The sequence below is a fragment of the Sphaeramia orbicularis genome, chromosome 17, assembly GCF_902148855.1.
Source record: "Sphaeramia orbicularis chromosome 17, fSphaOr1.1, whole genome shotgun sequence".
Lineage (NCBI taxonomy): Eukaryota > Metazoa > Chordata > Actinopteri > Kurtiformes > Apogonidae > Sphaeramia > Sphaeramia orbicularis.
The window spans coordinates 26,730,000-26,752,550 of record NC_043973.1 but is presented as its reverse complement, the minus strand read 5'-3'; the positions used below and the strand labels follow the sequence as shown (position 1 = coordinate 26,752,550).

The 22,551-nt window shown below is 39.0% G+C and overlaps 1 protein-coding gene across 9 annotated transcripts in view; it reads left to right on the top strand.

Annotated features, from left to right (window-relative positions):
- Positions 1-5,883: 5,883 nt before the first annotated feature.
- The window catches only part of adgrl2b.1 (adhesion G protein-coupled receptor L2b, tandem duplicate 1), a 76,686-nt gene continuing 60,018 nt past the window's right edge, over positions 5,884-22,551 (top strand). For all 9 annotated transcript variants that reach the window (XM_030160859.1, XM_030160857.1, XM_030160858.1 and 6 more), the window contains exon 1: positions 5,884-6,454. The gene's annotated coding sequence lies outside the window, so the exon portion shown is untranslated. The remainder of the gene's footprint in view (positions 6,455-22,551) is intronic.

Below are 22,551 nucleotides of genomic sequence, written 5' to 3'. Positions count from 1 at the left end.
CTGCCAGTGGGTAGACTTTACCGTATGGTTTCAGAAATTTAAAGCCACCTCTAAAAAGACTTTAAAATGATAACTGAAGGAGCTATTTATACAATGATTGACAGTAACTGCCATAACAGCAGATTTTTCTAATTGTTTAGTGAGGACTTTTGCAAGAGGAGGACAAGAGGAAAGCGGTATGTATCTTTTTACCCACAAGTCGTATAGACTGTAGGTCGCTCTGCTGAATAGATCAGAGTTTTTCTTTTGTCAGTTGTGGTCGAGCTTTATAATTGAGCCCATTCCATTATGGGAACTGCCATTACATGACAATCAGGATCGTGATAATTCCCACCCTTTTCTTGGTGCTCTATGATGACAGTACGAAAGAAAGCTACTCCACACAATAAGAAAGGAAATGGATGCCGCAGGAATTAGCTTTCTCTTGACTGCAGAAAGAACAGAGTGTTTCTGTCTGTGTGGAACAAGAGCATTTATCAAATCCCATAGAAAACCCTCAAAAAACTCACGTCAGATCCTTTTGATTTTTCTTTTTCTCAATAAATGGCTTTTCCTTTTAAGGTTTGAGATCGCTTTTGAGTTCACAGCTTTGATCTTAATGAGTAAAACCACCTAATAATGACTCGAGACATATTTACCACAGCATTCCCTGCTACTCTCTTATTTACCACATGGATGTTTGTTGAAACACCCCACATTATTACATGAGGTTTTCGCCCATAATGTGAATGACACATTTGAAGGAGGAACACACACATACACACAACACAATCACACATGAAACGAGAACATGTACTTTCAGAGGTGAGGGGGCTTTAAATGTGAAACTTTGCCTCTCTGTGGGGTCTCTGCAGCTCTGAAAGCCACAAAAAAATTTAATTATCACTACTATAATCCAGTGTAATGTCAGAAGTTTGGACTCGCAAGAATTGAAGTTTAAAGCATGTGGGCTGCTGTTCCTGCAAATAATTTAGAAATAGGAAAAAATTGCCAACATCAGTACAGCGTTAGAGCAATGCGGAGTAATCCATATTGTAATAAATAAATAATAACAATAAAACTGATGCAATTTAAATTTAATAGAGCAAATTGGATCCAGTAAACACAACATAACCACAGTATAAATGTACATATTCTGCACTTGTGGGATATTTATTTCAGTCCCGCATTAATGTAGCACTTAGGAGCAATAGCAGATGTTGTCATGTGTACTGTACGTATGGACAATATTTCAGCTCTCCAGGGCTAATTAAAGCAAACTGAGTAAAAGCTTAAATGTGTACGATAAGATGTAGCATGGGGCGAAACAGGAAAAGGCAGCTGTTGTTTCAATGCTTCAAAGTTTTTTTGGTCTGACTTTAACTGCAAATTCGTAAAGGCCTATAATTTACAGCAAGGAGTCTGTTTTTATGATAAAGTCTCATCTCTTTCAGTGAAATATATGCGTCAGCAACACAAAGGAGTCTCGCTCTTAGCTTTGTTTGTGTGTGTGTGTGTGTGTGTGTGTGTGTAGGTGTGTGTGTGTGTGTGTGTGTGTGTGTAGGTGTGTGTGTGTGTGTGTGTGTGATATTATTGGGGGTTTTGATTGCAGACTGAATGTGGGCAAGAATGACAGGCCGCAGTAAAAAAAAGCCAAGCCCAGCATTTTTTGACAATTTCATCCGAAAAGAAAAAAAAAAAAAAAAAGGGGAAAAACACAGCGAAGGGCCGGCTGTGTGTATTTGCATATATACTACATTGACCACAACGAATTAAACACTAGCAAACCAAGCTCTCCTGGGTCAGTTCAAATGAAATAGAGAGTTTACACTTTCAGTAGTAGTCCATACATAAACATTGTTTCTCTAAATAAGAATATGTGCCAGTGGATCTGCATCATTACATGTGTTTTCTTTTACTCTCCTAGTCTTTATTATGTAAAACTATGCCTCGGAAAACATGCAAGCTCTGCACTAATCCTCTCACTTTCCACCTGGTGAATTTGACCCAAATTCACATTTCCCCTGTGCGTCCAGGGGACGGTTTTTTATTGAAGCCACGTGTAACAGAGACCACTGACCCGGCTATGTACTTTGGCTCGTGAGAGGAAGAAGTGAAGAGAAGTGATATTTAGGACATTATTAGTTCGAAACTTGGCTATCAAGTGTTTGTTCTCAGACAGACTTTTCTCCAGCAAATGTGTTCGTCTCCTGAATTTGCACCACTGAGGTAGTGCTTTCATTACAATGCAGAAAGTACGGATCTAAAAATAGGAGTAGTGTTGGGGAAGAATGAAAGCTCCTGCTAACAGTATAATATCATGTTCAAAAGAAAACTGCATGGGGCTGAACTTTAGAAACCTGAGGAAAATGTTACCATAAACTCTGCATCCAGCTGGGCAGATCATTTTCCTTCCAGTACTTCCATTCTGAAGAAATGACAACTGAAACTTTGCATGATTTTTACAGACTAAATGACAGCATATCAAAAATTGCATGTCGCTGAGGAGAGGCAGCTCGGCTCACAATGAGAACGCAGCAGGCAGCAAAACAGGTAAACATTCCACGTCACATCAACCATTACTGTACTGTATCACTTTTACTTATCGTCTGTATAATGGTTCATAATGATAGTCTTAGTCTAGTGTCTGAATACATCAGAACATTATGAATAACATTTATTTCTTCCCCTTTTACCACTACTTTGCAAGACAGAAAAACACGTAGCCTGCAGCTGGCATATCCAAAGCTGTCAACAAATCATGACTATATAATCAGGGATCTGCTGTGCACAAACATGCCGTTGTCCAGTTTGTCATTAAGATTATATCATATTTGTTCACAAATGGCAATTTAATGCTCATGTTTTGGAGCTTACAGTAAAATCCTAATGGGCTTTCAGCTTTGAAGTGTAATTTCATTGACAAAGCAGAATCATTTCCAGTCAACTCAGTTTTAGTTTCATGTTTTGGGGTGGCAAATCAGCTACAACTCTGGCCTCCTTTTACGACCATAAAATCAGGATTCAATTTGCCCTCTCGCTGTTGTAACCAACAAAGCGAGAATGGCGCACTTCATAAATGAAGGCAATGCCAATGCAAAAAAATATTCCTTTTCATATCATGCTCAATTTCTTCACTTAAAGCCAAGCATCTGTGGACACTGGCAACACATTACACATGGATATATCGATATAGGGATCTCTGATTCAATAAAAACACATTGCCTGAGATAGACATATGGCGTGAAAAATCTCTGTGAGGGTAGTGAAAACATTCCTATGCGGGACTAGTAGTACAACACAAGATATTGACTAAATATTGGCATAAAAAACAGCCAGTTGCTGTAGTATATTCAACATAATGGACATGATGTATGCATGAATCATTCTATATAAGAGTCAGATGTAAAATCAGATTGTAAAACACATGGGATTTATTTGATTGGACACAAATCTAGCAGTGTAAAATTTCCCATTTTCCCTGTAAACATGATTTATAATGCATTTGGAAGTAAATTGTGTCTTGTGTGTGAAAGTAATCTTCCATTTGCGACACATATAATTCTATATTTACACATACAGTACACAGACAACATAATGAGGAAAGGGTGTGAAAACAACTGCACAAGGGAAAAAAAAAATCCTGCATAATTCAAAACTAATTCAAGAAAAGAAAGCGGATAATTCACAACGATGCCAGGATTCAACTCAACATTTATTTGTAATATACAGAGAGATGACTGCAACCAAAAATGCATATATTTTATGGGGGCTTCACATGTGACAATAGTGGACTTTAAATAAGATTACAAATACCAAATACATTCAAAGGTGTGTTACCCAGGGTTTCAGTGGACCATTTTAACATCTCATTAATACTGTTTCAGATGCATTTCCATATTAATAAGATGAATTTCAAAGTCATTCATTGTCATAAACATTAAAGTACTGTTTGTGTGCCCACAGTAGCAGTAGCATCTGCTCTGTCAACACACCAATACTTTTGCTGCATGTTTGTATAATTACAGGGTGCAAAGTAATGTTGTATGTTAAATTCATTGATGGTTACAGCAACAAAGAAAAGTTATTATGGAAGACATAGTTTGCATCTTAAAGTCTTTGTTGCTTTATTGCAACTTCTATATTAATATTCCTCCTGGCATACCCTGGATCTCAGCGTACTATACTGGATATAATTCTTTAGAATAATTAGAGACATTAATGCATGATGACCCAAACATTAACCGTCTACTGGAACCACTTCCTGATCTAAACTTTGTAATACCTGTTGATCCATTAATCCTGTCAACACATGTAAATAATTGGTGTAAAATACAGTTATTCATCTTTTCATGGTCATCAGAAATGACCCATTTGGACGTTCAGAGGCTTTGTAGTTACCGTGGAAACACCGTAATTTTCAACAACATTGATTTACCAGTAAAACCCATGGAGTTGGATCAATGACAGTGGATGGACACACTGGGTTTATGTTCATTTAATGAGAGGTTGGACTGGAAAAGTCACTTTGTCTTCAGTTTTCTCTGTTTCTGATATCCTAACCCTCAACTTTAATCTGAGCTTTTATGAACATCTACATGACCAGTAAATGAAATGTAGGAAAATACCTGATTTGCACTGAAAAAACACAAAATACAGAAGATGATATTAACCCTTTCATGCATGAATTATGAGAACCTTACTCGAGATTTCTTTTCCTGAGTGTTTTTATTCCTCTTTAGGCATGAAAAAAACAAAGTGATTGAAATTTTTTATGGACCTTTTTTCATGGCGTTATAAAAAATTCCACTCAGCTACACACCATGAATTTAATTTTTGAAGCAAAGAAACATGTATTTAAAATCCATCATCAGAAAGTGATATACTGTGTGAAAACTATGAAATAAAAACATTTTTCATACACCTAATCTGATGTTTCCTCACATTTTAACATACTCTAATACTATTTATTACTCACTTTATGAAGATAATATGAAAAAAAAAAAACTTTTAGAGTAAGAAAACTGTTAATTACAGATCTAACAACAATTACCAATTGATTTACACTTAAACATGTTACTGCAGATCAGGTTTACCAAAGAACAGCAAAGTTTCAGTAACTGTATGAATTACAGTCTATAGGGTGATGCACATGCCTTCACTGTGTTGGCTGACATGCAAATCAAACAACAAAACCATGAATATACAAGAGAACAGCTGTAGAATAGTCTACTGTAGTGACCACTATGCATGAAAGGGTTCAAATAAATGACCTAAGGAGGATTAAATATATACAAAAATTAATTTGGGAATTGCCAGAAAAGTAACACTGGGTCCTTTTGGGTTAAACATTTCATAATCACAAATGCGGATTCTTCTTTTTGATTACATTTTCAAAGCCATCTCTTTAATTTTCATACATTTTCATAGTGTACTTCTCAACACCCAGAGGGTTAAAAAAAACCGCTTGCCTCATTTCCAATGTTTCAAACCATATGTTTCATGTTTTCCAGTAAGAATAGAAAATTATTCATGTGAACAGCTTTAGTAGGCTAACATAGGCTATTTTTCTCTTGATAAATAGCCTTGCACTTTTTCTCATGATTAAACTACAGGGAATAGTGGAAAAAGAAGTGCGCTGCATGGTTTTATCGAAGCCTAAAGGGGAAAAGGAGGGGATGAGAGAAAGTGTTTATTTTTAACACGTACATGAGTGTGAGCATATGAGCTATGGGTTTAATATAAGCTTTATTGCGTCTGTCACAATTAGCATTTGAATCCAGTCCCCTCCTCCCTCGTCAGGAATCCGCTCCAGGATTTGCTTGCCTCCCCGCACAGCCAGCTGCTGCAGAGCAGGGGCCGGTGCGCCGTTCCTCCTCTGCCTGCTTTGCCTCTAGTCCGGCTCCAGCTCCGACTGTCTGCGCGGCGTGTGGATGAGGCGCACAGGGAACAACCGGGCGCGCACCGAAAACCAGACTAAACAAGTCATATTATCCCCGTTCGGGCTGTGCGTATGAAACGGGCCGCTGGAGACTTTCCCACAGACTTGACAGTGTGGAAGACGTGCTCGGAGTTCTCATTCTGGAACCAGACTGAGGCGCATCTCGTCTCCTTGAAGTGATCCTTTTTTATGCAGTCTATCCGTCGGAAGGAGCCCGTGTACGCGCATAAGGAGGAGAGGAGGGGGGGAGTAACGATCAGTACTTTTGAGCAGACCCCTCGCCATGGAGCTATTCGTCCGGTCTCGGACGTATTGGCTTGAAGAAGAACAGATACCTGCCACGGGAAACCCCACTATCTGCCCACTGTGAGGAAAGTGGAGCATGCAGTCGAGCCCCAGCCGTCTTTGTGCGACCCGCTGCTTAGTTTCTGGGGGCCTCTTCTGAAAAAAGGAGAGGAGGGGGCTTCTGGTGTTGATCTGAAATTCACACTTCACGCCGGGGATCCATATTTTGGCACGGCATAGCCTACCACTGTAAGTAGCCTTTAAAAGCTTTTGTCTTCCAAGGGAGATGCTGGGTTATGCCTTCCTAAATCGATACCATTTATTTACACTCCCAGGATAGAAGAAGGCAAATGTCAGAAATCAGGCCCACGGGCTCCTGTAGCAGTTGAAAACAGTTGTGATGAGACCAATACATATCCCATACCAGTCTATATGCTCCTGTTTTGTAGTTCTAAACCATTACAAAGTTGTTTGGATGGTGCAGTCCAATTAAGATTTAGTGTAATTTATCTGAGCATGATCAGATTTAATTTAAAGCCCAGACAATGAGGCATTCACTGGTACATGAAAAAATATGAGGAAGGTTTTTTTTTTTTTTTTTTTTTTGCAGATCTTACTAATGGATTTTGTTTCTGATTTAACATTTATGCAGTGAAAAAAATGTCAAGCGTATAAGTAGAAATCCAGTCCAATGAATGGGACTTGATTTATAAGATATGCAACAATGATAATCCGCGTCATAACATGGTGAAAATCTAGAGCTCACACAAACATCTCCACCCAGTCCAGGACACAAGGAGCTAAGTAGTTGGATGTCAGTTACTGTCTCCATTTACCTCTCCATTTTGCGGCTATAAAATAAGATCATTTCACAGGGCATGTATAATTCACAGACCTGAGCCAGCCATGTGTGATGATGGGACACACTCATACACTCTTTCTCACACACACACATATACACACACCTACACAGAGTTTTTACAGGCTAAAGAACCATATCTCACTCTCACGTGAAGCTTTTAGAGATAGGGCTGCATAGAAAGCCCTGAGAGAGACCAGACCGCTGTGGACTGAAATATAAAGGTTAAATAACATTTACACATATTCAATACTTTCGATGCCAAATCAGGATAGTGGTGCAACATTATATAAGGCATGCTGACAACTTAGGAAACTGAGAGCTTCTCATACTTATATAACAATTTTCATGCAGGGATGTATATGTTCTCTGTATTACCTCCTGAACTGGAATTTTTTTCTGTTACGAAAACAAGCAACATCTTATATTTTATTATTGTAAAGACTGAAAACTGCAACATTATATAAGCCCTAAACCCAGTGGGAGAAACAGACTTGCCACCAGACAAATCCCGGCATGTTTTGTCCATAGCGGATGGAAGTTTTTCAGTCAAGCCAGCCATTTTGGAACACCAGACAAAAAGTCTGCTTTGATGGGATAATGCTGAAATGTGGCTGCTTAATACGGACATACCCGACTGTGATTTTCTGAAGATGAAAAGGTCATTAGCTCCCCTGCCAATAAGCTGTAATGTGATGTCTTACTGGCATTCATGCAGGTGAATGAAGATACTGCACTGTGAAAAATCCTGCTTTTCAGTTCAGGCTAAGTCTATTTCTGGGTAATGTAAGCTCAACAGTCAAATCTAATTTACAAACTCGCCAGTATAAACAGCTGCACTGTTTATTTAATTAAATAAATTCCTGGATAGTCATGCTATCATTCAGAGGAACAAATGCTCTGTTGCGCCTCCCCTGGAACCCCTCTCTACCTCCACACCATCTCCCACTCGCCCCAGACGTGCTGGTTTGGTCCATTTGTCTATGTTGTCTTGGGAGGAAGTGCCATCTCATCTCACATTGCGCAAATGGTTTCAATGCATGCTAGTGTGAATTCTAGCAGGTTTTTGTAACTGCTAATTTCCATATCAAAGTGTCTGCATTTCAATAGGGAGAACTTGAGCTACCAGCCCCCTTCCTCTAAGCAGTTTTGTTCTGATAGAGTGTTTCTGCTGGTGGAAGCAGCGATTGCTGGACACTGCAGTTGGTTGTGTGTGTGTGTGTGTATGTGTGTGCTTGTAAGAAACATTGTGCAAGTGTTTGTGTTGGAAACAGATTTAGTGTGGACTGAATTTGTTGGCCATAATCTAACACCAAAAGCCATGTATTTAGCGGAAATGTTGGACGGCACTCTGAGACGTGGTCATGTTAAAAAGATTTCGTCTGTTAAAACATTTCCCAGTATTTCTCAGTGCGAGCATTAAATAACAACAAAGGTCTGTATTTTCAAGGAGAAAGACAACCCTCTCAGTCCGTTGGGAGAATAAAATGCACAAAGATGTTAACAGAAATGTGTTTACTCATTAAGGCCGGTATTTTTGCCACAGCAGTCAACAACTAAAATACCCCGTAATGCCTAAAACAAATGAATTTGTTTTCAACTGGTTGCAAAATAATTGGTTTAATTCCAGATTCAGTAAGTGTAGACGTCAAGACGCTGAGCGTTCACGCTTTGTGTGAGACTCTGAGTACCTAGCGGTGTCTGATTGTTTTTCTGTCGCAGAGATAATATTTATTTCCCATTCTGTGCAGCTGTTGTTTGTCAGTGAAGGAATGCAGCAAGACAGTGTTTATTTTGATGGATTTCTGCCTGTCTTCTCCTCCTTTGTCTTGTGATACACAGCTTAATGTTCTCTCCAGTTTTAGGATGGTTTTAGTAGGGCGAAATAAACATTAATGTGTAAGAGGAGGCAAAGAAGTGCTTTCCTTCCTTTGTACATGCCTTCACTTTGGAAACAGGAGCAGCACAGGTTAATAGTGAATGGAAGTGCAGTGTTTGAGATGTTATTACACAGAGACAGGGAATGTAAATGCCATTGGAAGCACAGTAGGGGTCGGTGGCCCATCCTGGTCAACCTGCTCCCGGGTAATAGCATGAGCCAACTGCTCTCCAACCTGCTGAGGCTCGTAAAGAAGAGAGCTTGCTCCTTCCTTTGTTCAGACAAAATAACACCACAAAACTTAGGATAGCCAGGAGTGGGAGGACAGTTTTTTCCGTTTTGAACCTAGAGAGTAGGAAAAAACAGAACTTCACCTGCCATTTTCACTCACGGCAGGCGGTTTGACAGCTGTCTTGTTCAATTCTTCTGACAGGCTCCCTGTGAAAAGTTGGACAAACAAATGGACAGAGAAGAGGGAAATAGGGAGAGATGAATAGATTAGATATATATATATATAAATATATATATATATATATTTTTTTTTTTTTTCTATTGCATTGGTTGTAGAGGAGGAGAAATCAGCCACAGGATACTCTTTAGACATCATACATTTATGATGCTCAGTGCATTTTATGGTCAATAGTGTCAGTTTTTTTTTTTTTTTTTTTTTTTTTTTTTTTTTACATTTGTACAGACTTCACATCACTCAGCCTCATCGACTTCCTCTTGAGTTAGTGATTTCCTGCGATGTCTTCTGACAAAGCTCAGAGAATAGGGCTCCCCGCTATGTATACATGTAGGAGGATAGAGCAGGACAGATAGCAAAAGGCAGCCTGATACGTTTGTTGAGTCAAGAAAAAGTGAAAGGAAAGTGGGAGCCATGCTGCGGTGTGTTGTGAATGGTTGTTCAAATGATTAAAAAGCTGCTGAAGACGAGAGGTACATGCATTCGGTCGAGGCCGCTATCACTGGAGAAATTGGCATCGCTGCTCCCTTTAAGATGGATTTTTTCCTGTGTGAGTGTTACAGCAAAATGGTCCAGAGTCTAGAAAATGTCTCTGATTTTGAGGGGCTGACACCAAACCTGACATTTACCGGTGATGCTGTGAAGAGTCTAAAAAAAAAATTTCTCTACTACAGCATGACATTGGAACTGTACTGGTATTCTTGTGTTATTCACATTTGGCTTGTTAGCCAGAGGAAAAAGAAAATACACAAGAGAGTGGCAAAGGGCATTCTGTTTATTTAACAGAAGTGCTTGAGGGTGAGTTTCTCATTTAACTGAAAATACCCCCAGCTATTTTGTGGCTTGACTCAAAAATAAAGAGACAGATGACTGGAACGAATGATTATGCGTTAGGGTAGTTAACCCGATGGATGGATATATGGTCTCGCTCTTTTCAACGAGAAAATACATCTGAGGAAATTCTCTCTCATACAGCCACCTCCTGTGTTTAAAATGACAGTTAACTTTCCCCCACTGCTTTAAAATGGATGTTTAATGATCAACAGAGGCTTGGAGCTTAGGTCTAACAGTCACGCTGGCTCTATATGCACTCACTGCCGAGCTTCCCGATGCAGTACTCCACTCCAGAAATCTCCCCCGTCGGTGTTGTTAAAGGACGGTACGCTTAAAGACGGCTGGTTTTTGAGTGATGGATCATCAGCGGTCTCCATGGGTGTGTGTGTTAACCCTTTGGTGTGTGCAGATCTCTCCCAGTTGGGGAGCCGTCGGCCTCATGTGATGGATGTGTCCTGGGTCTTTAGGCTCCATATATCAGAAGATTAGCACTGACCTGTGAGTTGTCTGGGCCGCCCTCAGAGCTTCTTCACCAACACAGGCTGACATTAGCATATGAGGACACTGCTCTGTCTCAGGGGGATACAAAGATGGTGTGCTTTATTTGGTTCAACCATAGGACAGGTCATAGGAAGTGCTCACATTAAAGGCTGAGGGCTTTGTGTTGGTATTAGGTGCATCTGACAGGTCATCTGTCTTCAGCTGAAGAAATGCCTTCTCTCTTCCTCAAATTCCTAAATAGTATCATATAATTATCCCAGAAATTGAGGTTTAGGGATGGTTCACTGCATAGAAATGTCTCCCTGTCCTCGTTCGTGGTATTCATGAATCACATAAAAATGTAAATCACTTGGCTGATGTGGTGTAACATTGTTATTTGTCATTTTTGTGTAGAAAAAAAGATGGGGACAGGTATACGCCCACACCCATGTTTTATTTTCCAGATGAGTGAGCTGCAAGGCCTTTGAATGTGATAGACAGCTTAAATTCTTCTATTAAGCGCTTTCACATTAAGGCGTATTTGCTTCCTGAGAAATCAGTTGTTCAGCGTGTTGAAAGGTTAAATTAAATATATATACACACACACATATATATATGTTTTCCAATTTTAACTATGCCTCAGTTTGCAATTTTTTTTTATACTTTGTTGCTTTTTTTTTTTTTCTCTCAGATGATCAAACAATCACTGCACATTCAGTTCTCTCATGCAGTGCATTTTCCATCCAACAGTTAAATGTCACCTCCCACAGTATTGCTGGCATTTGTTGTTGTTTCTTTATGTTTAGAGAATACTTTTATTGCCAGTTTTAGTGAGATGTTTTCATATGGGGGAAAAAAAAAAGCCCCAAAGCTCTAGAGACTGTTGCAAAGACACTAGATCACCTGTAGTGTTCTTCTGCCATGTCTAATGGCTATTTGATGCCTACTTGGTGTCACTTGTGTGTCTTATGATGAAGCCAATGTGTTTTCAAGGTGAGAAGATATTGTCAAAGCCCTTGAACGTTCTCTGGGCTTTGATTGGCAGGCCTTGTCACAGAAGATGAGAAGCTGTGGGAGTCACACAGCAAAGAGAATCTATTACCTAGGATGGCAAGGCGTGCTTTCACAGTGTGTCAGTGCAGTCAGCCATCTTGCTCTCGCTGTGTCTGTGGAATAGTCCCTCCTCGGTGCGACGAGGGAACAGCTTTCAAGTTTAATTTTGGCGGCTACCAGAAGTATGGTAATTGATGTTTTATACTTCTGTTTCATGGTGTGCTAAATTATCTTAAAACCAAAAAAGACATGTAAGAGTTCATGACTGGCAGTGTATAATCAGTTTTATGATTGCTGGTAGTCAACAATACATCACAATCATGCGAATTTCCAGCCTAAATAATATATTAGTCAAAATTTAAAAAAAATTTAAAAAACAACAACTAAAAGGCAACATAGAACTTAAAACCAAGCCAAGCTCTTTCTTGTGGAGTTGTGCCGATTTCCTCCATTTCAAAAGCCTCCTTAATACAGCGAGATTGCAGCCTGTATGAGTTGCAGTGAGAGGAAAAAGCTTGTTGTTGATCAGCCAAGCAAATCAGATCTTGATATTTGAAGAGTGGAGTTGTGATTGCTAATCACTCCACTGCTGAGTTTTAATTAGGAGACTCATAAGCATTCTGTCATTTCACAGCAGAGTATAGTCAAGTATCAGATGTACTTAAGAGAACAAATAATTAGTTTTCTTAGTAGACGGAGATGTAGAAATAAGCACAGGTTTTTTTTTGTAGTCTGGATTAATGGGTATTGTATTTATGTTCTTGTGATTACAACTGATTAAAAAATATTGCAGCACAAGTATGTTTTCATGTGGGTTCACGATCTTAACACTGTTTTAGGTTGTGGCTTTAGCTTCCCTCTGCCTTTTCAAGGGATAAATTAGACTTATTGTGAGCATGGCAATGCCCGGATCCCTTTTGGGCTTTCTGACACCAAAGAAAGCCTGAATCTAATCTTAAACAATTTTCTTGGAGATAGTGCTATAGATTGAACTGAGCTTATTTTCAATGGGTAGGTTTCTGTCCTGTGCTCCTAAGACCTTTGTTAGGACATTTTAATTACAGCAGAGCTGGATGTAATTGATCTAGGCTTAGAGGGATTTCACTGTCAATGAGAATGAGCCGAGGCGTTAATACAGCTGAGCAAAAGCTTCCACCTCTGTGCTGCTCCCTCTCTCATACGCACACAAGACGAGGGGAGATGTGTCCTCTCTTTGACTATCCTTAATGCAGCAAGGCATCTGTCTTTTATGTGTAATGGGTAAATCAGCCTCACAGGGCCGGCTGACACAACGGTGCAGGCAACTTATCGTCTGCCACCCCTTTAACATATCTGTTGCCGACTTTGTTGCCACCTGGAGTGTCTTCTTACGGAGCACTTTCTTCATAGTTCTGTGTTGTCACCCACAATCTTTAAAATTTCATAAGGCTGTTAGATAATGCTTCCCGATGAGGGTGAATTATTGATGGTCTTGTTCGTATGAGTGGGACAGGGCAGGCTTTTAACTCTCTGAGCTGCTAGGTCTCTTATCCGGTAACTAAGGGACACCGCACAAACACCCAAAGGAATGATGTACTGGAGGAGAAAAAACAGTGGAGGCAGGGGGCTGAAAATAAAATAAAAGAAGCATGCATCCTTTACACTACTGTTGGGCTAAGCCATAGCACAAGGAAAACTTGGCAGCAGAGAAAAGCACTACATCTACAGAAGCCCTTTCTCTGCTTTGGAAGCACTGAGAAGTGGTGGCTGTGTATTTGTTGCTTATTTTGTTGCTTTGTAGAAGGTACATACAACCTTATGTGTCTTTTTTCATTAGTTTCAACTTAGGTGTATTTATTAACTTGGGAGCTTTGTGTTGTGATGTGAAGCTTAGAATTAAATAAGTCTAAGAATGAAACAACTCAGTTTTGGGGGTTTGGGTGGACATTTTGTAGCTCTTCCTAACTGGAGAGCTAATGCAAACCATTCGCAGTCCAGTGCAAATAGCAAAACAAATGTTTTTTCAGAATTTAAATGGACCAAAATGGTTACTATGTGATCTGCCTGTATTTTTATAGGCTCAGTCCAAGTCAGCAAAAACAGTGTTTAGGAACGTTTCTGGGAGGGAGAATTTTTAAGCTGTTTCTTTGGCCTCTGAATGGTTGAATTTAACATGCTGAAGACACAAAATGCTTGTCTAGACTCACACATGTAGCTACATTTTAGTGAAATCAGTATTAATTCAGTGCTTGCAGACCTGTACTCCCTGACAGCTGTCCTGTTTCTTACAGCACGTACTACCGTCATTGTTCCAGCTCATTCTGCATGCATTCGTATGGACATCCAGTTTGCATTACAATGGCAAGAGAAGAACAAACACTTGGACGTGGTGGTAAAGCGTATAATTTGGGATGTTGAAAATAAATCAGCAGTGCTGTCATTTAAACTGCATTTTAAGGGTCCATTTTAACATTTACAATGGCCAAAAATGCTTTATTTGCACCTTGAAATGGTTTGTTTTGGTCAAAATTCTCAGATTTGTTTCATTTAAGCCATGAAATCCATCCAATAGTCTATACCAAGATTGGCCTCACATTTTTAGAAACTTATATAGGAGTTTAGAGGCCATGTTGTGTAATTATCCCGTACTTGTTGTTTTTTCTTACTCGTTTGAACTCGGGTTACTTCTGCGTGGAGCCCCTAAGAGAGTACATTTTCAGCTATTTTTAATAGAGATGTGCTGAACTGGTATGTAAGAGGAGACGTTTTAGGCCCACCGGTAAATCTGCAGAGGTCCATCTTTCAAAATGAAAATGAAGAGGTTTACAGCTGAGTCAGGGGTAGTAACTTTTAAATAACTTGAGATTGTTGCAGTGAAGACAGGAAGAGAACAAGAAAGTAATTATGTGCAAAGAAACAAGAAAAACAAGTCCAACCAGTCCCTGTTTCCCACTGGAAATGGTGCAGATTGATGCCTGAGCCGTGGTTTCCAAAGGAACAGACAGAGTGGGTGGACAAATTAATAGAAACCAATACTGAGAGAAGGACGTTGAATTGAAAACAAGCATGAAAGCCATCCAGGCCTTTAGCGCGTGTGTGCATATTAAGTCCATGGCTCATGTCCAACTTAGTACAGCCTAATGTAGAGCTGGGCAATATGGCTAAAAGATATTAGCTTGATATTTTAATCTGTGATGATAAACTTTATCTCAGCAGAAGGATTTCTTTAATCAGAGGTGTAATTAAGAATAATCAGGCTTTAATAAATGTGATTAGATTCAAACAGACCTGTACAAACTATATTTTCATTTGGCATTATTAAATTATTTTATTTAGTTATTTACAGATTTTCAAAACTAAATAATCAAAGACTGCCCCTCAAGGAGCTTGGAGAGGTTTTTTGGTGATTATTGCAGCCCAAAATAATTGGACCAGAACGTGGAGCACTTTAATTAACATTTCATTATTTTCAAGCAGAGGACACAAACTGACATTAGCTGCCACTCATGTCATTAAGAATAGCTTATTTTTGTTTCATTATTTCTTTAACCCATTCATTTTGTGGTTGAAATTTTAAATGATCAGTTATGTGCAAATTAAGCAAATTGCTACTTTGGAGAAAAAAAAAATCAACCATTGTCTGATTATTAGGTGTATTTGTCACAAAAATTAAGAAATAATTTGGTACCATGCTTGAAAATCACATTAAACAGAGTGTATGATTTTTTTAAAATACAGCACTGATATCATTCCTTGATGATATGATGACACTTGACATTGTCAGTACTCTGTGCCAAAACATTTAAGTCTGTACCCAAAGGAAAAAAAAAAACCCACCCGTAAGGTTAACAGTCCAACTTGAGCAGACAGATCTGTAAAAATAACAGTGGATGTGAATCAAAGCTCACAGACATCGATGCACCCGCACTTACAAGTGTAGCTGGTAAACACAATAAAACAGGGACCTCTGGATCTGCACATATTTGAACTAACACCCCTGCAAAACTTTCCCTGCACAATATAATTCCCAACCATCAACCCCAAAGCAGGTATTGACGGTGAGGATGCCCTTCAGAAAACACTTTAATCCAAGGCCAAGTAACAAACATGCAGCAGTGAAGGGTAGATGAGGCGAAAGCTTGAGAACTGAAATGCTACTCAACCTGTCTTGCACTTTTTCGCATTTCAGTTTATCTGCGAAGAAGAGCAAAAAGATATCAGCTGTCGGCTGTTTAACATGCTGGTGGGTCCGTAATGGTATTGGCAGCCATCTCGAGAGGCTCATTAGGACTGACAATTACTCTGCACTGTTGTGTAGTAGCCAAGGTATATGAGGTAATTTTACAGGACTCCTGTAGCTGCACCCTGTGATGCAGTGGTTTTGTGAATTAAATCAAGTCCCGCTATGGTCTCCACGCTTGCCAGATTTGAACATCATTTAAAATCATGGGACGTTTTGTAGCACAGATTGTGTCATTATGCTGAAATTTATAAAGGGACACATAGATGGCTTACCTTTAGGTTTTGTATTTGAAATAATGAAAGTTTTATTCATTATTTTCGGCATTTTTTTTTAATCGCAATGCAGTGCAGTTCGGTATTTTTCTACAGAGATAAGTCATTATATTGTTGAGTCTTGTTTGTTGTTCCAAGTATCACCTTTTGTTTTAATTCTTACTTTATTTAATAAAGCATACTCTCAGTATTTTTTGTGTAAAAGTGTTATATTCAATCAAAATGTAATAATGGCCTCTGTGTTTATGAGGGCACATTATAACTATGAATTAAGTCAAATTAATGCACATCAGACACTAAGGATGCTGAATGAATAGAGACCACACAAACCGTCCAGTTAGAATGCAACACATGTGCTGACCATGCATAGGTAATGCGAGTCAGATCGGGTTTTGGACAAAAAGAAAAAAGGCTTAAAGTTAGACAAAACCACAGCTTTTACAATGAATCCAATCCAGGAAGGTGAAGAAACCACGATGAATGTAACACCGTGTGTATAGTCTTTCATTAAGCTGTCGTGCTGAATAGTCTTTTCATTAAATGTTTCCAGCAACATGATAATAAAATAGCTTTTAGGATCAATGCAGTGAATATGAAGTGTAAATTTAGGATGTCATAAGAGGCTCTGCAGCTTGTTGAGTAGAGGTCAATCGATAGTGGATTTTTAAAGACCAGCACAAGAACGATATGATCAAATGAAATCAAACACTTCTTGAAAAAAAATGACATTGCTGGAAATTAGCATCTTTGACTTTCAAAAGCCTTAAAATTGTTTAACAGAACATACACAGAGGTTAAGAATACAGAAAATATACTCTACATGGACAAAACTACTGGGACACATCACACATACAGCTTGTAGGACCTCTCGTTCCTGTTGAGTTGACATATTATGATGACAAAATGCCCATCTTAGTAGTGTCAGTAATTATGATAAATGTCAAATCAATTTTTCTCTCCAAGTTTAAAGGCTGATTTTAATTTCTGAGTGAAAGTTAATGAAAGCGTAGGGTTATTTGTGGGTTTTACGTGGTTATTTAAGGTCAGAACATTAGAAATACTTCAGAAATGTAGAGGTAGAACATTTCAAACAATTATAATAACAATAAAATCAATGTGTGAAGATGACAGTGTAAACAAATTTACCTGAAGACAAATTAAAATGTTCAAGTTTCTGAAATTCAATGTGTCTATTTATACAGAAACAGAACTCATGAATATCAAAATGAATTTGGGACTTCACATCAAATAAACTGTAAAAAAGGGGAGCATTTTTTTTTTTTTTTTTAAATTCTTTTGAGCTATTGTTTTCTCCCAAAGTCAGTAATTCCACTTGAGAAGCCTGATATTATCCATAAAGGCGAGGGTATTTCTACCAATATCAATAACGCTGATGCAATGTTTGGTTTGCTCAACGGGGTTTTTGTATTTACAATTGTGACAAATTGAAATTGCAATGACTGTATTAATGGCACATGGGAGTTAATTTTAGAAGGTATATGGTTACTAGAAGGGGCTGACAGTAAACATAGGTTTGGGTTTACAGTTCCAGACCAGATATCGATGCCACTAATGCAAGCGATCAGACCGTATCATGCTTTAATTACACCAAATTAACAGTTAGTGATTGTTGTCTCGTATTACTGGATGTTAGATTTTCTAGCGGAGTAGCTGCATCTACATCCTATTGCTCACTGTGATAAGGAGGGGAGGCTGCATAAGATGAAGTTCTGCAGTTGAGATATTTTGCGAGATGTGTGAAAAGTAGGTTAAATCTGTGGCTGGAAACTATAGCAAACCATAGCAGCCAATAAGTTGTTGCAGTCCTCGGGCAGTACCTATGCAGCTGTTGTACTTACACTGCCCAATGTGTACTTACATTTTTGAGGGGGCGATCGTCAGCTGTGTCTGGTGTGTGTGTGTTTGTGTGTGTGTGTGTGTGTGTGTGGGGCCTAAATCATGTACAAGCTGTAGAAAGAATGTAACCCATTTATGAAAAAGTAAAAGCTACAGTTTGCAGTACATAAACTGGACTGGAAGTGCAACATAAGTGGGACCACTTAAATTCACAAATTCACTCCACTTAGTAACTGCTGACTTCACTGATGTGCCAGTGCAACTTTGCTGGATGCAGGAAGTCTTTAGGATGTAAACGTAGATATACAGTTCAAAATATGTTTTCCATTTAGATCTTGCAAGCTCTCCACAAGGATTAATTCGGCTCGATTAATGTGCATATACTTCTTAACTTAAAACTTGATATTCTAAACTTTCTGCAAAAAACAGGTCACTTTATTACTGTACCACTTTTTCATAAACCCTGTTTGATTGGGATTAGTTTTCCGGAGCAGTATAGGGAAATGTGTCTGAAAATGGAGCATGTCTGTAATTTTAGTCCCATCTGAATCTGCCATGTCAGTAACTTGCACCCAGCCAAATCTGGGACCTCCTGCGCCCAGCAGTAATAACCTCTGATAAAACCTCAGCCAGTCCCATCCGAAATGACAACCCTGAGATAGTTTGCAAATAATGTGTCATTTCCTTTGAGGAGGTTTCTGCACACTCTTCTGGCATTTTCCCCCAGACTGAGATCACTCTGGTCCAGATGCTGCGTTTCCTTTTCTTTGCAGACATATTGTAGTGTTTTGCCATTGTTTAAACATGTTGATGTCAGTTGCGGAAGTTATTTATGATTTCTGCGATACAGTTTTGATGTGATGGCAGCACATGAATGGAGTTTTGTAATACTCTAGAGTGATTACACAGATTTTCTCGCTACCCGCATGATGTTGATTAACAACGCAGATGTTATGTATTAGCAGTTGTACAGGCGTGTGCAGTGTCCTGAAAATTAATGTGGTCTGAAAGGGGCGAAAGTATGTGAAAATTTTTGCCTTGTGTTAGAATATTTTTTCCTTACAAAACATTTCTATGAACACATCACCCACTGGAAAGAGCGTAAATGACTGAGTGAATGTGTTGTAAATGTAGGTGAGGGGGCAAAGTATCCGTGTAAAAAGGTGAGTTAGCATAAGGCAGGTAGAGAGAGCGGTGGTGTGTTTATATTTGTGTGTGTGTGTGTGAGGCAGAGTGGATAAAGAGCATGTAGGGCAGTACTGCTATTGTGCGAGGAGGAGGCGAGAAGTGAGGCTTTCAGTAAATTTATGAACAGACTGATTGAAAAGTGAACCTCTCTTTGGCATGTCGGTGCCGAGTTGCTCTCTGCTCCTCTGAAGTGACCCCACTGCTTAACCAACTGCTCCGAGGTCAGCTTATTCATTTCAGTGCCAAACAGAAATGGCTGCTGAGCTCAGAGCAGCCTGTGAAGCAATATTAATGAGTTAAATAGACACTGTCTAAGTTTCCTCACATTGTCAGGCTACTGCTTATCTTTTAACCTTTTTGCATGGGAAATATTCTTGTGGTAAATTTCAAAATGTGTCTCCACAGAAAGTCTGTCTGGTCCTAAAATGCAATGTTTTAAAAAAAATTGGGAATGACATAGTTTATTGCTGAAAGCATTAATGGTCAATCAAATAGATAAAAGAAGATTAATTATGTGGTATTAATTTGGGTCAAGCTAAAACATCTAACACACACTTTTGTTATTTTTAATTTTTAGGTCATTTTGGTTTTTGTGTATTTTATATCCATTATTGATTTAATATCTTGCATCTTAATTGTGTGACTTTTATTTTTAAAAATCACTTACAGGTGAAAAGATAATGAACATTCTCGATCCTTTTGGCCTTGACTTTGAAAGGTGAAGTAGACTGAAATAATTGCCATTAGTTTTCAGGTAGGTTTCATTATTGAGCTGACACAGAAATTCACCTGAAAGTCTTGACAGAGACAGCCACTTTTCCCCTGTCTGCTCCTCCACACAGCTCTTTTGAAGACTAACACACCTCCCTTGCTTCATTTTGCTCGACACTAACCTGGTTGTTCAGCCCGGGTCTTCTTTGTTCTCGGTACTTTACTAAGCTTCTTTACTCACCCCTCTCTGTTTCACTATGTCCATCTGCCCGCTGGCACTCTATCTTATCTACTGCCTCAATCATTTGGCCAAGAGCCTCTGAACACACCAACTGTTGTGCGCTCTCAATAAAACAGTGAAGCTTTGCACCTTTCAAGGTTTTTTAACTGTTTGGACTTTTTGAGCTCTTAGACTTAAAAGCAGTTTTTTCAGAGGTCTCCTTTTTTAATTTGGATCCATTTATCCACAAAGAAAGCAAGGTATAAAAGATACAGTTTAAATGGTTTGAATAAGAGCTGTGCATATTCAAATGCTACAAAAACCTGTGGTGACCCAGACGTGTTAAGATGCCCGGAGATCTGTTAATCATCTTGAAAGAAAATATGTTTGTTAAAATTATAGGCAGTGTAATTATGATGGAATATGCAATTCATACAAACTAAGCCACAGCTACATTTTGCTTAGAGTTGACACAAACCAATGCACCATCGCTCGCTGTGTTTACTGTAACACATGCACAGTTTGCTTTGTTAAAATTGTGTAGAAAGGTTGCTCTTCAAACTGTGGTTGCTTGTACACAGAAAAGTTTGATTGTCTTTCTCTGTGTGGCTGCAGATCTTGTTTATTTTAAGTTCTACTCTATGTTATCATCTTTGCAATAAGAAAACACACTCTAAAGACTACGCTTGGTGTCGACCCCATCTCTGTCGTTGGCAGTTGACGGCAAGTTCTCTACATCACTGGTAGAGCCAAGGAAATGACATCATGTCCCTGCAGGGGTTGAAAGCGCAGCCCTGACAGGACTGTCATGACAAAAGAGTTCCTTGGGAACATCAGGGTGCACTGAGGACAGAAAAAAAATGTTTAGAGGCTGTGTTTTCTTAGTTCATGTAGTTCCTGTCTACCACTTTTAGCCCATCAACCATTTTGTGATGTTTGAAATTCTTCTCTCTCATGTTTGTCTTTTTTTTCTGTCCTGAATGTGGGACATGGGGGCGGGGCTGAAAGTTCTTCAAATTAGTAGTTATTCAAAGAGTGGAAGACGAAGTATTGTGTTGAAAAGATCCAGCTCAACAGAGCTGCATCTCTGTTTCACTTGTAGGTTTTCAGCTTACACTTGGACTTAAGCATTAGTTTTGTTCCAGTCTTACTTGATATGTATGTATGCACTCTTTATCTCTCTCTCTTCTCGGCGTTGACAATTGAAAATAAATTAACATTCCTGGGCTTTATTTTTGTCTTCTCTAAGCCTGTGGAGGAAACTTGGAGGCGAACCCAGGAGGTCAGACCATACTCACAGGCTGTCAATCCTCTGCGGTGACCCTGCCGCCCCTTTCTTTCTCCCCTTTCCATTCTTCTCCTCCTCTGCTCTCTGTCTCCCATCCATTTAGTCCCTCCCGGCTTAGAAACTCCCCAACTACCCCCTTCTCTCACTCTCTCTTTCACTGGACGCCTCTCCAGCTTGAGTGAGGCAGACACAAGCTTTGTCAAAGGAGCCTCACATTCATTCAGCCGGCTGTTGCTCACTGCCTTGTATTTCATGTTAAAACATGTGGGCTGTCTCCTTCTATCCATTTATTTTAATTACGTTTTAATTGCTTGCCGTCCTCTTTTAAATGCTTGCTTATTATTTCTATCAGACTGATGTGAAAAATTTGCTGTGGACTGTGATTTTCTCCATTATCTTAACTGATGATAGATTTCCCTCCTTGGGTTTCCACTGTGTATGCATAGGAGACAAAAGAAAAACAGATGTCGTGAATGTTTATGTATCATTTTTTATTTCATTGGAAAATTTTTTTGGGTCTTTTTTCCAGAAAAATATACTGATAGTAGAAAGAGAAAACCTGAGGGAATGTAGATTCCTGTATTTTCACAGGAAAAGGGGCTTAAAGCACAGATGAAAATGAATAACTTTTATTAGTCACTGGTCTTATGGTCTATATTAAACATTTGAGCTCATTAGATTTAGTGTAGGTGGTGACAGTTTGTCATAACTGTGTATGTTTTTTTTTTTTAAACTGTCTCAGTAGAACATGATGAACATTATGTGAAAATTGCTGGTCGAGTAACAAGTAACCTTAATTCCCAAGCTTCAGGGGGCTTGCTGTAGATATTTCCTTAACGCAGTCTCGCAGGGGTTCACGATGCCTTACTTACCTCTTAAAATAATTTTCTGCTTGACAACATTTCACCCCCCCGCCAACAAACATCATCCCGTCCCCTGATGTGATATTATGAAATTTCTGTCAGTATTTGTGCAAAGCATCTTAATGTTAATCGCATAATCCTTTTATCTCGAGTC